Raw genomic sequence first — 17,144 nt, forward strand, 5'->3', positions numbered from 1 at the left:
CATGGGATTATTTTAAAATCCATCATCCTATCCCAGAAGTGTGAATTAATAAAAATATAGTCTAATATAAACCCACGATTTTTGCTGTGGAACGTATAACCATTCGATGATTCGGATAGGGATCTCCCATTACAAGCTCGAAGGGAGTGTCTCAAAGTGAGACAGCTCATCTGAATCGCCAGTGGGGACCATTTTTTGACTTTTGGACATCCTGACTCTGGGATTTTCAAAAAGTGGTCCTCATCAAATAAGATATCAGGAGGTAACCCCTCTAGTGGCTCAAACTGACAATTGAAGTCCCCACCTACTATAATCATCTGATTAGTGTCAATAGAACCTAGGAAAGTAGTTAACTCTTCCACTGTATTGGATTCATTGGCATTGAGAGTGGGTCGTGAATATACATTCATTAAGACAACAGGGGGCTTTGAGGGAAACCGTAACAAGACGCTTAAAATGTCACTTGACCCTGTGTCAATTTGAACCGCTGTACACCCCAGATGTGATCCCACCCAGGTTGTAAGGCCCCCGCATGGTCTCCCTATTCCCCCCGAGGTTGCTGGAATGTTAAAACTAGCATAGCCTAATTTGGAAACCTCTCTTCTTGCCCAGGGGTCTTGGAACAAGCAGATTTCAAAACAATCAATAAAAGTTCTCCATTCGGGGTCATCCAGTTTACTATTTAAACCTGCAATATTCCAAGACAAAACCCTTGTTGCCTGGGTGTTCAATAGGTTCTTATTTGGGGGCACCAATATTGGCTGATTTGAGGAGACATTTATTAATCCAGTAGCATCAGGGGGCTTTGGCTCTAGAACCAATATTTGTTCAGAGTTTTCGGAATGGTTAAACCCAGAGAGAGGGCGGTTTAGATTTCGTGAGCCGCTCATGCTCCCTCTAGCCAATCCGTCCTCAAAATCAAGATTTAGCCCCATAGGGCTACCCTGACTCTCTAGGTCTAGTGTTATTGATTTTACATTTGAGGCTCAGCTGCGGGCCCGCCACGCTTGCCATGTACACAACCACGCAAGAGGTTCCGGTGTGTTCACTGAGGTAGAGTATTATCTCATCGTGCCACCTTCCCTTCAAGCCACGATACTACTCATGGCGGATTTGAAGGTGAAACAGGAGTCGACAAACCAAGCCGCTATACAGAACAGGGTCATAGAATTATGCCAGCGGTTCCCCAGTATCACAGACCAGGTTATTCAGAATGAAATGCCTCATATCGAACCCCAGCAGAGAGCTATGGCCATCAATAGACTACTCTCAATGGAGCAGTTAGACCTTCTCAGAAGTACCACGGCCTTCTATACAGGCTGAAAGGTGCTCAGGCAGCTGGAAAAATGAAAGGGTCAGACAACCAAGAGAAGCTGGTTTATCAAATTATTGAAGATGCGAACAACAAAGGCATTTGGATCAGAGATATTCAATATAAAAGTAATCTTCCCTTAACTGAGATTCACAAAATCCTGAAGAGTTTAGAAAGCAAAAAATTAATAAAAGCTATCAAGTCTGTAGCCGCGTCAAAGAAAAAGGTTTACATGTTCTACAACGTGCAGCCAGATGGATAAGTGACCGGTGGAGTCTGGTACAGCGACCAAGACTTTGAATCTGAATTTGTGAAGATGTTAAACCAACAATGCTTTAAATTACTACAGACCAAGGCAGAAGCTGCCAGAGAAAGTAAACAGAATCCAATGATTCAGAGAAACAGCTCTTTTGCTTCCTCCCATGAAGTATGGAAGTTTATCTGTGAGCTTGGCATCAGCAAGGTGGAGTTGTCGATGGAAGACACTGAAACTATATTAAACACCTTGGGGCATATTCTCAAGGACTTATCGCCGAGTAATCGGCACTTCATCGCAGCCAAAGTCGCGATAAATTCATAACCCCATTCACAAGCTGGTGCTAACAGCCTATAACACCAGTTTACATGCGATAGCATCTGCAAAAAACATAGCCACAGATGACCCCGGCAACCATCGCTAATGAGATGCAGAGTAGGCGTTCCCAAGCAAAAAGCTGCAACAACACCACTCTGCAACTTTCTCAACGAACAGCCAGATCGACAATAAGATCACAAAAGAGGCTACAAGGCGAGTTAGCAGCAGGAAATTAACACCTGCTCTGACCTGGTGCAAAGTCGGACTACAACCTGCACTAGAAAAGGGAGTCCAGCCCACAGCCACACCTGAAGAACAACAGATGCCATGGAGCTATTTATCATGCAACTCGGAGCCCCAACAGGGCCACAACACCCACTTCAACCACCCCCAGGCACACCGCCCACCCCCCACCCCCCTGGACCACCACTGAGGCAGCGCAGACAAAGACAGCGGATCTTCAGGAAACGCACCAGCCTCACAAACTTAACACCAAAGAATGTCATAGCCCACTACAGACTCAAAAGGACAACCATCCTCCGCATCATAGCCCACAGGCTGACGGTACCAACACAGTGGATAACCAACATCCCTCCGCAGACAAAGCTGCTGGCTGTGCTGCACCTGTTAGCCTCTGGGACATTCCAACCAACAACCGCCAGAGTAGGAGGAGTCTCACAGCCAGCCCTATCCAAGTTCCTCACACCTGTTCTGGATGCCATCATCAGCTTGGTACCCCAGTACCTACACTTCCCCCACATCGCGCAGGAAGAGATGGAGACCAAGTAAGGCGTCTACACCATAGCTGGATTCCCGCACGTGTTGGGGGCAATTGACTGCACACATGTCCTACTTGTGCCCCCTGCCGACACTGCACACAATTACCGCAACAGAAAGCACACGCATTCCATCAATGTGCAGGCAATAGTGGACCACCGGGGACTCTTCACCAATGTCGTCGCCAACTACCCAGGCAGTGTGAATGACTCATACATCTTCCGACAGTCCATCATCAACCGGCGCTTCCCGGATGGCACCTACGGAAATGCAGTGCTCGTTGGTAAGTACCAAATGAACACACCACACACCTCAACTCCACAATCATGCAACTCACAACCCAGGGAATGCACACGTTACAAACTCACATACAACATGCCCACCCACCATACACGTCAGAACAACGTAATGCGGTATCCTGGGCTAGCCATGTACATGACCAATCAACGGTATGGCACCTCAGCCACACAATAGCAGAATGTGGGGAGAGGTGGGAACCAGGCATGTGCGAAGGAGGCAAGTGACCCATGAATGAGAATGCACACAATGCCAAGTGTGGCATGGATGTGCTGGACAGACTGCAGTATGCAGACCACAGACATATCCATGTCGACATATACTTCTGGTGGTGGTAGTGTTGTGGACAGTGGACGCAACCATGTCACCTCAGCCTGTGGGGAAGATCTCGGAAATGTAGCTTGTTACGTCCCCCCTGCAAGCGTGTACAGAGTGCGCTGGCCCAGCGTACGCCAGGCTAGCGTAGGGGTGTGAATAAAAAGCATGTAGCCCTGGGCGTGGTTCTCTTTTGGAATGGCCAACGTGTCTCCCAGGGCGGCGCCTCTCACCCTGCCACAAGGCCAATGCCGTGAGCGGTGGTGCCTGCGATTCTGTGCGCCTGCTGCACCCCAGGCTGCTGGTCCCCAGACGTCGTCTTGCCCGCCCATGCGCATCCAGGTCTCACTGCTCACCTTCTGACACTGGCGTGTCTCCAAGAGGGCCCACCACGTGCCGGTTCAAGCTCCAAACCCGAGGCCCGTGACCTTGGCAGCCTCCTCAGACCATCACGGCCTCCGCGAGCAAGGCCCACATTACTCCTTTCTCGTTGACGTACTCCCCCGGCATATACAGCAGACAATTAGGTCACACATTTGGAACTGAGCCTTGATTTATTTATGGTAGAGTTTATATCATTGTACAGGCCTCATCGCAGACTGCATCCCCTTCCAGCTCTAGTGCCACTGACTCTATGCCACGGGAGTCATGGACAATCTCTGGTTGAACTTTGGTGGCTTCTGAGTCTATGGCCTGGGGGTTGTCTTCATCATCATGTAGCTGATACTGACATGGTGGGAAAAAGGAGACTGTAGCATTCAACTCCTCCATATTGCCTGTTTCTGCTTGCTTCTGCCCTCTGCATCATGCCCTGGATGGACACCTTCCACTGTCCCCATAACACTCCGAGACATTCTCCTTGGACATCAACGAGGACCCGCTCAGCTCTCGTGGCCCTATCTCAGTGCACCGCAAGTCACCGTCCCTTGCGGGTGTGGCTGTGCCAGCCGCAGTGCATTCGGGGTCACTAACTCTGTGCAGCTCAAGTCATGGACCCTTGCAGTTAGTAATTTGAACTTCTGATTGTCTGATCACTGTTGTAGTTGTTGCCAGCACCAACCAACCCCTGAGGGGTGGCTTACACTATCCAACACCCATCCAGCACAGGCATCACTGGACGTGTGACCGTGGCAATAAAAGGTGCCGGACGCACGTGACCGTAACCAGTTCCACAAATTATCTCAGTGTGTCCGTGTGGTCATTATGTATGCATGAGGACCCCGGGCCATGCCGCATTACGTTGTGCTATGTACAGCGGGCGCAACCTTGCCACCTCAGGCAGTGGGGTAGACCTGGGACATGTAGCTGTGTCGGACCCCCCTGTGAGCGTAAGGGAGTGGACCGGCAGTACGGCGTAGGGGTGTGGTCATTCAACACATGGCTCTGGGTGTGGTTGAGTTTAGGCCTTGCCAAGGAAGTTACTAATGCATGTGTCTCTGGTGTAGTGTCGGCGCCACCTGTCAGGCAATATACAATGTTGCTATGTAGCATGCCCCCGGAGTGCGGGCTTGGCCAAGTGGTACATGAGGGTGTGCAAGCCCGCTCAGGGTCAAGGATCAGACATTTCCGCAGCATAAGCCAAAGGTCTACCCTCAACCGCATGGCGAGTTCAGCCAGGCATGAACTCTACATCTGTGTCCGCCCTGTCCTTACCATAGGCCTACACACACGTGGCCGCCCACCTTCAGCGCACAACATCACTGTGTCGTTGTCAGGCATGTGGACATGTGCAGACAGGCATGACAATGGTGTGCCGTAGGGGTGCAAATGATGCAACCGCGCCGCGCACACTAGTGAATAGGCTCGGGGGAGGGAGGAGCAGCAGTGAGGCTACGTAATACACATTGATGCCGCACTTTTGCAACAAGCAGTATATGTCATACAGAAAACACAAAGTCACACATATCAAACACCAATGAACCAGTGAGCCTGCCAACATATCATGCAGAACCAACTATTGACTAATGTCTCTCTGTACTGTCACAGGTGACCAAGTATATGCACTCTGCGCTTGTATGATGACAACCCTCCGAGCCCCGAACACACAGGCCTAGAGGCAGTACAATGCAGCCCACAAACGCACTAGGGGCACCATGGAACGCACATTTGGCGTGTTGAAGTCATGTTTCAGGTGCTTGGACGTCACAGGTGGAAGGCTCCTGTACAGCCCAGACATTGTGTGCAAGATGATCGTTGCATGCTGTGTGTTGCACAACATATGTGTACGCAGCAATGCCCCATGGATACAAGTGCCAGATGCACCAGACGATGATGATGAAGATGAGGCAGGTGGACCACACCCCACTGCAGCCGCAGCAGGAATAGCCCGTAGGAACATCATCATTGACAATTTCTTCACATGAGCACGTCACACAGTGCAAATAAAAGCATTCCAATAACGCATTCCCTGTGTGCATGTCACTCATCTGTACAGGGACATCACTCAGACAAGTGTGAGTGCGACATGTAGTACTGACAATTTTAGGATTTGTTCATGGATGGTGGGTGTGTCACCTCTGTGCAGAGAAGCTGTTTAGGGTGTCACGGTTCCGAAAGGCCAGTTCTGTGTGTTTACAGTTTGTAGGGAATCCCACCCTTCAGCATTTCACATGTGCCCAAAATCATTCCATTTTGGCTGCCATTTGTGACCTACAGGTGACAACAGGGCTGTTTTGGGGATCATATATGTGCCACCATGATGCAGGGATGCCCCCTGTGACTCAAGTCCTACAACATGGGCAACATGTACGTAAGTGGAAGTCACTGCCCCTACATTCGTCCACGCTTTCATAATTGATTGATCATGGTCATGACACGTCTGTGTGCAGGGGGGGTTGCATGTCCCTCTGCAATGTGAAGGGGAGATGCGGTTTCACAGTGTGTTCCATGCATGTTTCAGCATTGGCGCAGTTTACATGCAGACTGCGTGTCAATGTACATTGTGACTGTGAGGAGATGCCTATTTGATGTGGGACAATGGTCATTTGTTCTACGTCACGGATGTGGGGTTGTGCTTGTACATTGTCATCTCACCGTTTTTTTAATCTGCTTTTATGGTGCATTTTCCCACATGACGCAGGGGAATTGCAGGCCTAGCGCTGGTTGTCGCTGATTTTTCTATCGCGATTGGCCGCATCATAACTTTTTTCGCGTTCGTGTGTCGCATTTTTGCCGTGTCGCGTCGATTTTAACGCGGTCATTTGACGCGTTATTGTGGGACTTTCGCATGGTGCCGCCGGGTTGAGAATACTACGTTAACACGGCGTTGTTTTCCAGCGATAGACTGTGATATGCAGAGTTGCGTTAAGCTAATTTTGCGATGACTATCACACGTTCTTGAGAAAATCCCCTGTTGATTTATGATGGGAAAGTGTAGATGACCATAATTGCTGCAAAAGAAGGGACAGTTAGCAGAGTTGATGGACAAATGAAGCTTCACAAAAGTGTCAATCCTATAATTCCGCCAACTGGGTTTGTTTCGAACCCCTTGTGGTCTCTGTCCAATGAAGGTGGTGACATTTCTCCTTCAAACTGTATCTACGTGACTGAGTGGTTTCAATTTTAATTCTGAATACAGCCAGAGCTGCCCCACGGAAATCGAGCCGAGTGGTTAGTTTTCACAGCGAGCAGCAACACCACGCAACACTTGGAAAACGAAGAATCTTGGGAATGCTTTGGTTTTGTGGAGTATAACATTTCTGCTATTTTGGTTATTTATTTTACATTGGACGCAGAAGAAACAATTTTACCATTTCAATGCTGAACGTTTAAACTAGTGGATCAACATTTGTTAGAAAGACGTCTGGGTGCAGATAGCCCTCAAATAACGCAATGGATTTACCTTTTGCTCTATATAGTGCCAAGACGCCTCCAGGTAGTTGTGCGCTTTATAAGTTGTATAATTCATTCAGTCATTGGCTCTCTCCCTCAGAGATCTTCTGGCTCCAACTAGCCTCCACCTCAGGCATCTCCTATGACCATTATCTTCATCCTCATCGCTTTCCTTGCACCGCACGCCTGCATCTTTGGTGAGCTGCTCAAGGTCCTCTCGTGACTCAAGTGCCTCTGGCCTGTGGGTCCATTTGACGGTCTTCCTTGAGTTCAGTGGGCTCCCCTGATTGCTTGGGGCTTGCTCTGACTCCCCTGCTTGTGGTGAGTCACCTGGACCTTGCTGGTCCCGACACTGCATCTTCTTCGCTTTCCACGTTATTTGCGGTTGCCAAGGCTTGTTGGTGCTCCTGACGGACACCGACCCCTCAACTCTGGACATCCAATGTGGGACTGCTCGTGAAGGACTCCTGGTCTTCCGCAGCATAGCCTGGTCCACACAACTGAAGCTCCAAGGTCACCGTCCACTCTCCTGCAGCATCCGACTTCGGTGGGCATTCCACTTCCATGCCTCCTGGTCACTCCCGAGTGGCATATACTCTGTTCCCTCTGCTTGCAGGTACTTCTCAACTTGATCCGCCTTCGGATTCCACTGTACACTTTGCACTTCGTCAGCGGCATCTTCCTGAAGTCCTCCATTGAATTCAAAGGCAGTTTCCGAACTCACTTTGCACCTATGCACCCAGCTTCCCTGGTGTAGGTATCCTGGTTCCTAGGGTATCCACTGGTGGGGTGGCTCTCCAACCTTCTGTCCGTCACAAGGTTTCTTCAGGGTCCACTGGGAAGGGTCCTTCTTCTTTAGAATTGCAACTGCGACTTACCCATTGGCTTGAATTGAGCACCCGGTCATGTTCCCACACTGCCTCCGTGGAGGTTCCTGGTTACTTAACTCAGTTGGTTCCTTGGATCCCCAGCACTTCTACGTCTTCTGTATATAGTCTTGGCTTGAGTCGTGGTTGGCATCCCACTATTTTAGTTTATGGTTTGGTACCCTACCCCCCCCAACCCCCCCCCCGCCTCCAGGTGATCACTGTGTAATTCGTGCTTCGTACCTGTTTTCTTTGCAAAGTATTGTGTGCATATCTCCTCGTATGTGTATGTGTTAGTGAGTGTCTTATAATAAAAACATATTTTAATAAATACACTGTGTGGTTCTTTTTCACTTAATCTATGCCAATAAGATTATGCTCTGGTAAAACTAGCTGCTTTACACTCCTTCTTGAGGCTGCTCTCCACAGCTACCACTTAAGAGAGCTTTCTAAGGTTGTCTAAGACCACTAAAATCACCATAAGGATTGTCTGGATCAGTGCAGTGAGCACCATATACTAAGCCAGCTTTTCATATACCTGCCCTGGATTGTCCGGGTGTAGAGTTGCTTTAGGCAGTGGGAGCCTCGAAAGCTATCCGCTAACGTCAATGGGGAAAAGTACCTTTAATAAAGATGTTGCAAGGGGGGCGGGGGACCCGTCCAGCTGAACTGAGGGGGGTGGGTTCTGCTTTTGAGAGTCTCAGGGCCACACAGACCCTGTTGGTATACGTGGGCCCAGGCTGGGTAGCTCGGGTGCTGAGGTGTTTTGTCCAGCGCTTTGGTGAGTTACAGCTTCTACAAGTTCTTGGTGTACCTGTAGAAGAGGGAAAAGAAACACAGCAGGGCCACTCGCGGTGTGGAAGTGGCATCTCTTGAAGTCCCTCGATGAGCAAGTAAGTTTTGATGGTGGTGGTGTTCCAACTAAACAAAAACAAGCCTTGGTGCTTGCAACTGTCTCTGGTACCTTGGGTAAGGGTGCAGGGCGGCTCCTGGGGATCCTGGTGTCTCCACAATTGGCAGGGAGACAGATCTGACCTCCTGGAGCTGTTCCCTCTGTAGACCCTGGGGTCGACAGAGGGCACGCAGCCAGCCATCCTCGGCACCCCAGACCCCAGCAGCACAATCAACCAGAAACTCGCCTACTAGGCCCTACCCAAGCCCCCAGCCATCATTGAACCCCCGGAGATCCACACAGACATCGGGAAATCCAAATACTCCCGAAGAGACCACCGCATGCCCCCCCCACACCTAATTTCATCGTACCCACGGCATAACAGCCACCACATAAAATGCACCCACCTGAACGCCACCCAATCCCCTCTACCCGACCCCATTTTGACTCATAGTTAATGGTTAAATAACTACACCAGTAGTTTACAGACCGTAACTCATAGGAAGAACGTACACTCAGGCGCCACATTAGAATAAGCAACAATACCATCAGATACACATGTAGACTTACATCCTACACGCAATATGTACTGTCTTTCTTGCCTTACCATCAATATATTCACTGTTAGAAAGAATGTATAAAATGCATGTGAAGTCAAACGAAATTGCCACGTGACCTATCTAAATGTGCAAATACCAATAAAATAGTTTTACAAAAAAAAAAAAAAACGCCATGAAGGCCATAACGCAGAGACCACAGCTGTGGGCATCATAGAACAGAATAAACAAGACCCAATGAGGTCCAATCACAAGTTGTCAGCCATAAGGCGCTGGACTACAGAATCAGCATGGCTATCGAATATATTGAGGCCATCAAAGGGTAAGTCCTTAAGGCTCGCTCAAACACTCTTAGGAAAACTAGATTCACGCAGCTAAGCGTACCTCCTTAGAGCTACAGATCCAGCCATAGCCCTACGTACGGAATCTGTAGTGTCCATCGCCCACCTGATAGTGAACTTAGCCTTTTCGCAACCATCCTGTACCAGCTGAAAGAGGTCAGCTCTAACTTCTTATGGAAGAGAGGGAAGTAGTCGGTCGACCGAATGCCATAGAGCAAAGGAAGCCCTTCCAAACACACAGGACGCGTTCAAAGACCTCAGGGCCGAACTAATGGACTCAAACAAACTTCGGCCACACGTCTCCCTGTCTGGTGGAAACAAGGGAGGCGCTTCCAAATTCAGCAAAGCTGAAGCTGGCTGCACAACAAGTTCTCTAGCCTGAGGGTGCTGAGAAAGACAGACAGGGTAATCTGGAGCAGGTCGATGACGGTGTGCAATGGCACGCTCAACAGAAACTCCTGGCGTTGGCGTGGCCCATGTCACCAAAAGAATGTTGTATAGCAACTCTCCAAAAGGAAGCAAAGGCTTTACCCCAGTGCCACATTGTCCTCTGATCCCTTGTTGGATCTGCTCCATCAGAGAAAGCTGTATCTTTATAATGTCAGTAGCTCTTATAATGACCCCAACAAAAGCCACACTAGCCTCTGTTGCTATTCTAGGCGGTGCAAGTAATTCACAGGTAGGGTACAGTTGAAGACTGGCGTCCCCAACAAAAACCAACGAGCCTCCTGCATGCCGCTGGCCAAGAACACCCAAACGCTCAATACTACCAGTACCTGCAGGCTCGACCTGCAACACTGCAGAAAGGGCAACAGAAAAAGCCACATCCTCAATTTGTAGAGAAGATGGAGCAGGGGCCGCAGTAGCAAGAAAAGGCGTGTCTGGCACCGACCGAAGTCGAGACGGCATTGTATTGACGTCCACCACTAGGGATGTCTCCGGTACCGAACTATGTCAAGACAGCGTCATATCGACATCCACCACTAAAGGTGTCATTGGCATCGCACACAGTCAGGGTGGTGATAAGGCACCCTCTGCGGACGCCACTGATGTCATAGCAGAAAGCCTCATCGGGCTGTTTCCCAATGTCGTAGCGAATCTAGCTATGGAGCCAGGGTCCGAGATTGGCGCCGAGGATGAACCTGCCGGCAAACATCCAACCAGAGTACCCTCCACCTCTTTGGGGCCCGAAGACGTTCCAGGGAGAGGCACTGACCCAAAAAAGGCTTGTAAAGCCTGAAACTACAATTTCATCTGGGCCCTAGTCACCTCCTCACCAGGATATGGTGGAGAACTCAGGGTCGACTCCTGCGCAACCCCAACTGAAAAAAACTGTTAGTTATAGATTCCTTACCTTAGAATTACCCCCAGGCGTCAGACTGAATCCGGAAAGTTTTTAGTCAGTGCTACCCCTGCGCATTGAAAGGTGGCGTTGCGCAACTCCGTGTTTGTCACTGGCGTCGTGGTCGCTGGGATGACGTCCCGGTAGCTACATAGATGCCGCCCTCGCAAGCTGTCAGTTCTTTCGTTTTCTGCGCCCGCCAGCACAGATCTGAAGAGAGCGATACCTCCAGTTACTTTTTGACTGACGTTTTGCTGACTTTTGTCGACACCATTTTCGAGTCTTCGACTCCTGGTGCACGTAGGGATGCTCGGATTCAAAGCTTGCGGTTCCTGTATATATATTTTTCTTTATTCGGGTGCAGCGCATCCATAAAAGATACAGTCGAACATTCATACAAAAAGGAAAAGGTACATCACATGATAGATAAAAAGGCAGTTCAAGCACCTAAAATATCATGAAGGGGTTTAAACAGTACACAATGATAAAACTCTAGTGGACAGAGGAGTGAGAAGTTGGCCTGCTATATGCTGTCCACTAGTTATAGTGGGCACCTTGCACCAGCCCAAACAACCCTTATTGATGATTAGGTTTAAGACAACCTTTATTGAAAGCTATCCTAGTGGTAGCTATGGAGATCAGCCTTCAGGCTAAGTCTCAAAGGAATGTAAAGCAGCTTGGTTTACCAGATTATAACCTCTTGAATGACCAAATGAAAGGAGAACCACACAAGGTATGTATATAAAATATATGTATTTATTACTAAACACTCTCTACTAACCTCTTTATGAGATTAGAAGACAAGATACACAATATTAAAGCACTGGAACGACAGTAAATAGCACAATACACAGTGGGCCCCAGGGGGAGACCAAACCAATATATTAAGAAAGTGGTATAACAACCACGACTTGACTAGACACAGTGCCTAGAGCACGTAGAATCGCTGGGACCCCAAGGAAACTACCCAAGGTAGTGACACAGGGGAACCAGGGGAGACGCGTGCAGTGTGAGAACACAGCTGCGAGCTCCGTACAATCCTATGGGAAAGTTGTGTTGGAATTTTAAAGATTAAGGACACTTAGGAGAGGACTTTGAGCAAACCCTTTCAAACTTAGAAGTTTCTAAGGCCAGCACCCATGTGAGCACCGGAGTGCTCGTGTTACCTAACCCAGAGAAGCCGGGTGCATAGGTGTCAAATGGTGTTGGGAATCTTGATCATTTTCTATGGCGAGTTTCTGCAAAGTGCTGCTGCCGTGAAGAGGAAAAGTGTCCGGTGTGATCCCAGCCTGGATCGGAGATGTGAAGAACCTGAAAGCAGAGGGGACAGAGTCTGGGTCACTTAAGGGCACGGTAGACCAATTCCCACCAATGTCGGGTGTTTCAATGTGCAAAGAGGTGAATCTCCACTCCGCTGCTAAGGGGACCAGGAGATGTCGACGATGACCAAAGTCCACAGGCAAGCTGTCCCACGAAGAATGTCGAGTGCTGGGGGGTCGGTGTGCGGATTGGATACCAATAAGCCTTGGCAACGGCAACCCATGCGGTGAGAGTAAAAAGGCTTCGGTGTGGCCCAGCAAGGTCTTGTGGACTCCCCAAGCGATGGAGAGTCAGGGCACTTCTGGAGCAACCAGAAAAGCCCACTGAAAGTTAAAGTACCCTTCTCAGGGACCCCCAAGTCGACGGACAAGGGATTGTGAAGGGACCTCGAGCGGAATCAATAAAAGTACCAGCCCACGGGACACTTGTGGAGTGTAGGCCACTCTCTGCCAGTAATCTTCGGTGGAATCACTGCTTGGGGTCTGGACTACAAGTAGCCCAAAGCCCAGCCTCAGGGGTTGCCAAAAAGCATATGCTGCTGCAAATGTGCACGGTGTCCAGGGGTTCGGGTTGCACGGTCCCCATGAGGGCTTTGGATCTCCGGTTTGCTGAGAGCACGGATCGGCCTCGGGGAAGCTTGGAAACCCATCTCCTGTGTTGCAAAATCTTCGGAGTCCTTCAGGAGCTGCGTAGTTGCAAACCGGACAGATGTGTCTTTGGTGCCTGCCTTGCAGGGGAGTAACTCCTTTACTCCAAGGGAGATTCTTCGGTCATCTAACGTCGTGTAGATAGTTGAAGTTCTGGGATTCTGTAGCAGAGTTTTGTTAAGGTAAATCTAACGTCCTGTAGCCAGGGGTTCCTACTTTATACCCAAGGAAGGGGTGGGACAAAGTCTGGGGACCCACCTATTGGAGGGCCAGGACAGAAGGGTGGCTACATCCATATCCTTTGTCCAGTTTCGCGCCAGTGCAGGGGCTGGTAGCCCCTGCAACCGGTTTGAGCTGGACTATGCACAGCGACACCAAATGTGCCCCCAGTGCAAACATTAAGGCACTCTCAGAGTGCACCCACCCAGCCCCAATACACTAAAGCCTGTCTGGGAGGTGGTCACACCTCCCTGTGACAGGAAAACCATTGTCCAACCTTCCCCTGCCGGAGTTTTGTCCAGTAGCAGGAGGGCAGACTCGTGTCTGTGGCTGGCAGCATCCATTTTGTGATACCCGGGTTCTGTGAAGCAGGTACCGGTGTAGTCATATTTCTCCCTCTAGTATGGTGGAATCCTACCTCCCCCGCCAGTTACTGGTGGGGAGGTATGATTCCAAGGTGTTTGACACCAAACACGACATGTTTCCATGCAGCCGTTTTAAAGTTAGCATTTACAGCGAGGTTATAATGCACTTAAGAGTATATGGTTGGTTGCATCACAAACAACCCCAGAATAAAGGTTCCGAAAGCTGTAGAGGAGCTCTGCTCATGCAGGGGCACCCTCTCACATGAAACCCAGCACCCTGCCTTCAGGATTTATAAGGCCTGCCATAGGGGTGACTGATACATGTGCAGTGATAGGGATAGATATAGGTAACCTATATCTAAGTAAGGGGTGCATACACCACCTTACACAGGCTGCTGTAGCAGACCTGTTGTGTCATTTTGAATGGTCTCCCAGGGGTGGCATAATACATGCTGCAGCCCCTGAGAGGCCTCTGGGGTACCTATGCCCTAGGTACCTAGTATACCATATACTAGGGACTTATAAGGGTACCCCAGAATCCAATCTGTGGTGTACCTAAAGTACATGCAATCAATTTAGAGAGGAAGCAGCTAGGCTGGGGTCCTGGATAGCAGGATCCCAGCCAGACTAAGTTAAAAAACAGTGAAGCATCAGCAAAAAGTGGGGTTAACTATAAGAAGCAGATCCTATTCTCCTACAAGAGGTATACACACCCACATGCTAAAAGGTCTTAACCAGAGCAGGCTGCACAGGTACAATCAATTCTGGATAACCTAAATCTGTAGGCGGCCCGCAATGAATGTATTACCGCGCAGAGTGTGGAGGGATTACGTAACAAATGTAAGTGCAAAAGTGCCACTTTAGCTTGCCTAAACTTCAGACTTTTTAACAATGGCCGGAGGAAGCGTTGTCTAGACAATGAGAAAAATGTACACAATAATGTAAAATGTAATGTGTCCTGAGGAGATCGATGATCGCAGCCACAGGGTCCACGTTGGTCTAGCGGGAGGAAAAAACCAGCCGGGGATGCTAAAAGATGATGGAGCTGATTGAATCTGAAGTGTGTGATTAAGAATCTATCATAAACACTAGTTAGGGCTGTAAAGTATGGTTCAATGCCCATAACCGATTTTAGCATTGCATAGCCCCTTACTGAGGGTTTACTAAGCTTAGTATTTTTACGGTTCACAGTTGAGAATTTGTGATGCAAGTCTTTAATGATTTTAACATACCCCAAAGTTAAAGTGTTGTGTGCAGAAAAAATATCTGGCCTTCCTAAAGCCTGGAAAGACTTCTTTACGTATCTTAACCAAGGAATTTTGTTGCCATGTTCCAGTTCCAGACAATCCGATACGATCATACGGTTTAAATTCTTATGTTCAGAAGTCCATGTCTTTATCCAGCACACTAAAGGTTTAATTGCCACTTGATCTGCTAGGTAACCAATCCCTAGCTCGCAATGCACAGACCAAGCTGGTGTGCCTTGGGGGACTCACAAGATCTGACGCAAGAATTTGTTCTCCGCCACCTTTAACCTATGCGGAGACATGTATCCCCAGATTTCACTACCATATACAACTCTAGAAATACCTTTGGACTTATACAGTTTTAAGATGACCTCCGGGGCCTATAAGCCTAGTCTACTAGCAAAACAGGTGATGGCTCCCAAAGATTTATTCAGCTCACTCAGCTTCCCTTCTAAAAGAACTTCCCACTGTAGCTTATCATCAAATAACACTACCAAATAGCGAAAGGCCGGGACCTTACCAAGGGTATAATTGCTGGCTTTAAAGCGTTTTGTCCGAAGCCCCCGGGGACCCACCACCAAGACGTAGGACTTGGCGTAGTTCACGGACAGGTCCAGCCTGTCCATAAATGCCACAAAACCATCTATTAAAATCTGCAGGCCCCGGCCCGTTTGGGCAATGAGCACTGCGTCGTCGACTTAGAGTAAGCCTGGCAACGCTCTCCTGCCTACTCTAGGGGAGTCTGACTGGAGGGCTAGAAGGGCAGCCTCAAGGCCATTAATGTAAACCGACAACAAAAAAGGAGCTAGGATGCAGCCTTGGCACACCCCCGTATACAATTAAAATGATTAGACAGATCTCCCTCATGTGAAAATCTCACTGCCGCCGTTGTGTGGGCATGGAGTAATATCAATAGATGGACAATACGAGGGTCTACTCCCAAAGAAATTAATATGTCCCAAAGCTTAGACTGGTTTACCCGGTTGAAAGCGGATGTAAGGTCCATGAAGGCTAAATACATGGCGCCCGTTTGAGCCACTGTGTATTTAGAAATCAGAAGGTGTAGGTTGAGGTATTGGTCCGTGGTTGACAAACCTTCCCAGAAGCCATATTGAACTTCCGATAAAATATGGTTATTTGTCGCCCACAGAGACAATCTAGATAGGAGTACCCAACCCAGGACCTTTACTACGGCGTCAATGAGGGGGATTGGGCGGTAGGATTGCAGATTATCCTTATCTCCTTTTTTAAAAATGGGGACTATAATAGCGGTGGACCAGGAGGGCAACGTCCCCTTCAAGACCGCCACATTTAGGACTTGTGTCAGCAAGGGAGCCCAGACCTCGGTGTTATTGCGAAAAAGGTCTGGGGGTATAGCGTCAGGGCCTGGGGCTTTATTAGATGCCAAGAGCTCAATGCTTGAGGCTACCTCCTCCAAAGACAAGCATTGGCATAGCCAATAGGTCTCGCCTTTGGGACCTTATAAGTGGACTACTGTTAACAATATTTGCAAAAAAAAGACACCAAGGCAGTAGAGACCTACCTTTCTAGGTAAAGAAAAGACAATCCAAGCATACGTAAATACAGACTGAAATGACACAACCTAATCCCTGATGGAAGCATAGTCCCTGTGGGGCAGCCCATTGCTAGGCTGCTAACAAGGACCTGCTGGAAATGGGGACCGCTGCACTATGCAACTCCTTTGTAAAATAACATGAAATATAAAGTTAATTGCATTCATCATGCAGCCAATATTTTTTCCTAATGGATTACAGAAGAATCTTTTAAAGCAGAGGTCCTGAAATAATAGGACAAAAGTCATGAAAATTTGCGTGTTTAATGTCTGGTTTGAAATAGCAAGAGAAAATGTATCAGAAAATCGTTATATTATGGCGATATGAATACATATCTTATTCATTGTCAAAGGATTATTGGATTTCTGTTAGATTCATTATTTTCCATAATTCTTTCCCTAGTATATTTATTTACATTTCTAAAGAGTCTGTGATGACCTTTCATTAGTATACTGCGGTCTGGCCTTGCCTATATGGTGCATACAACGGAAGATGAAACTCCACGAAGACCAAAGTACATCATGCATGATTTACTGCATCAGTAGCCATGTATACAATATTATTAACGGGAAAATCTAGATGTATATAAGCACTTCAACGCCTCTTCAGGAGTAGTAAGCACTATACAAGTACAGTTTACTTAGGAGCAGTCAAGGACTGGAATTGTC

At 48.4% G+C, this 17,144-nt stretch overlaps 1 pseudogene; it reads left to right on the forward strand.

The window, feature by feature from the left end:
• Positions 1-1,104: 1,104 nt before the first annotated feature.
• On the forward strand, positions 1,105-6,840 carry LOC146834984 (DNA-directed RNA polymerase III subunit RPC6-like; annotated as a pseudogene).
• The last annotated feature ends 10,304 nt before the right edge of the window (positions 6,841-17,144 follow it).

The sequence above is a fragment of the Triturus cristatus genome, chromosome 4_2, assembly GCF_964204655.1.
Source record: "Triturus cristatus chromosome 4_2, aTriCri1.1, whole genome shotgun sequence".
Taxonomy (NCBI): Eukaryota; Metazoa; Chordata; class Amphibia; order Caudata; family Salamandridae; genus Triturus; species Triturus cristatus.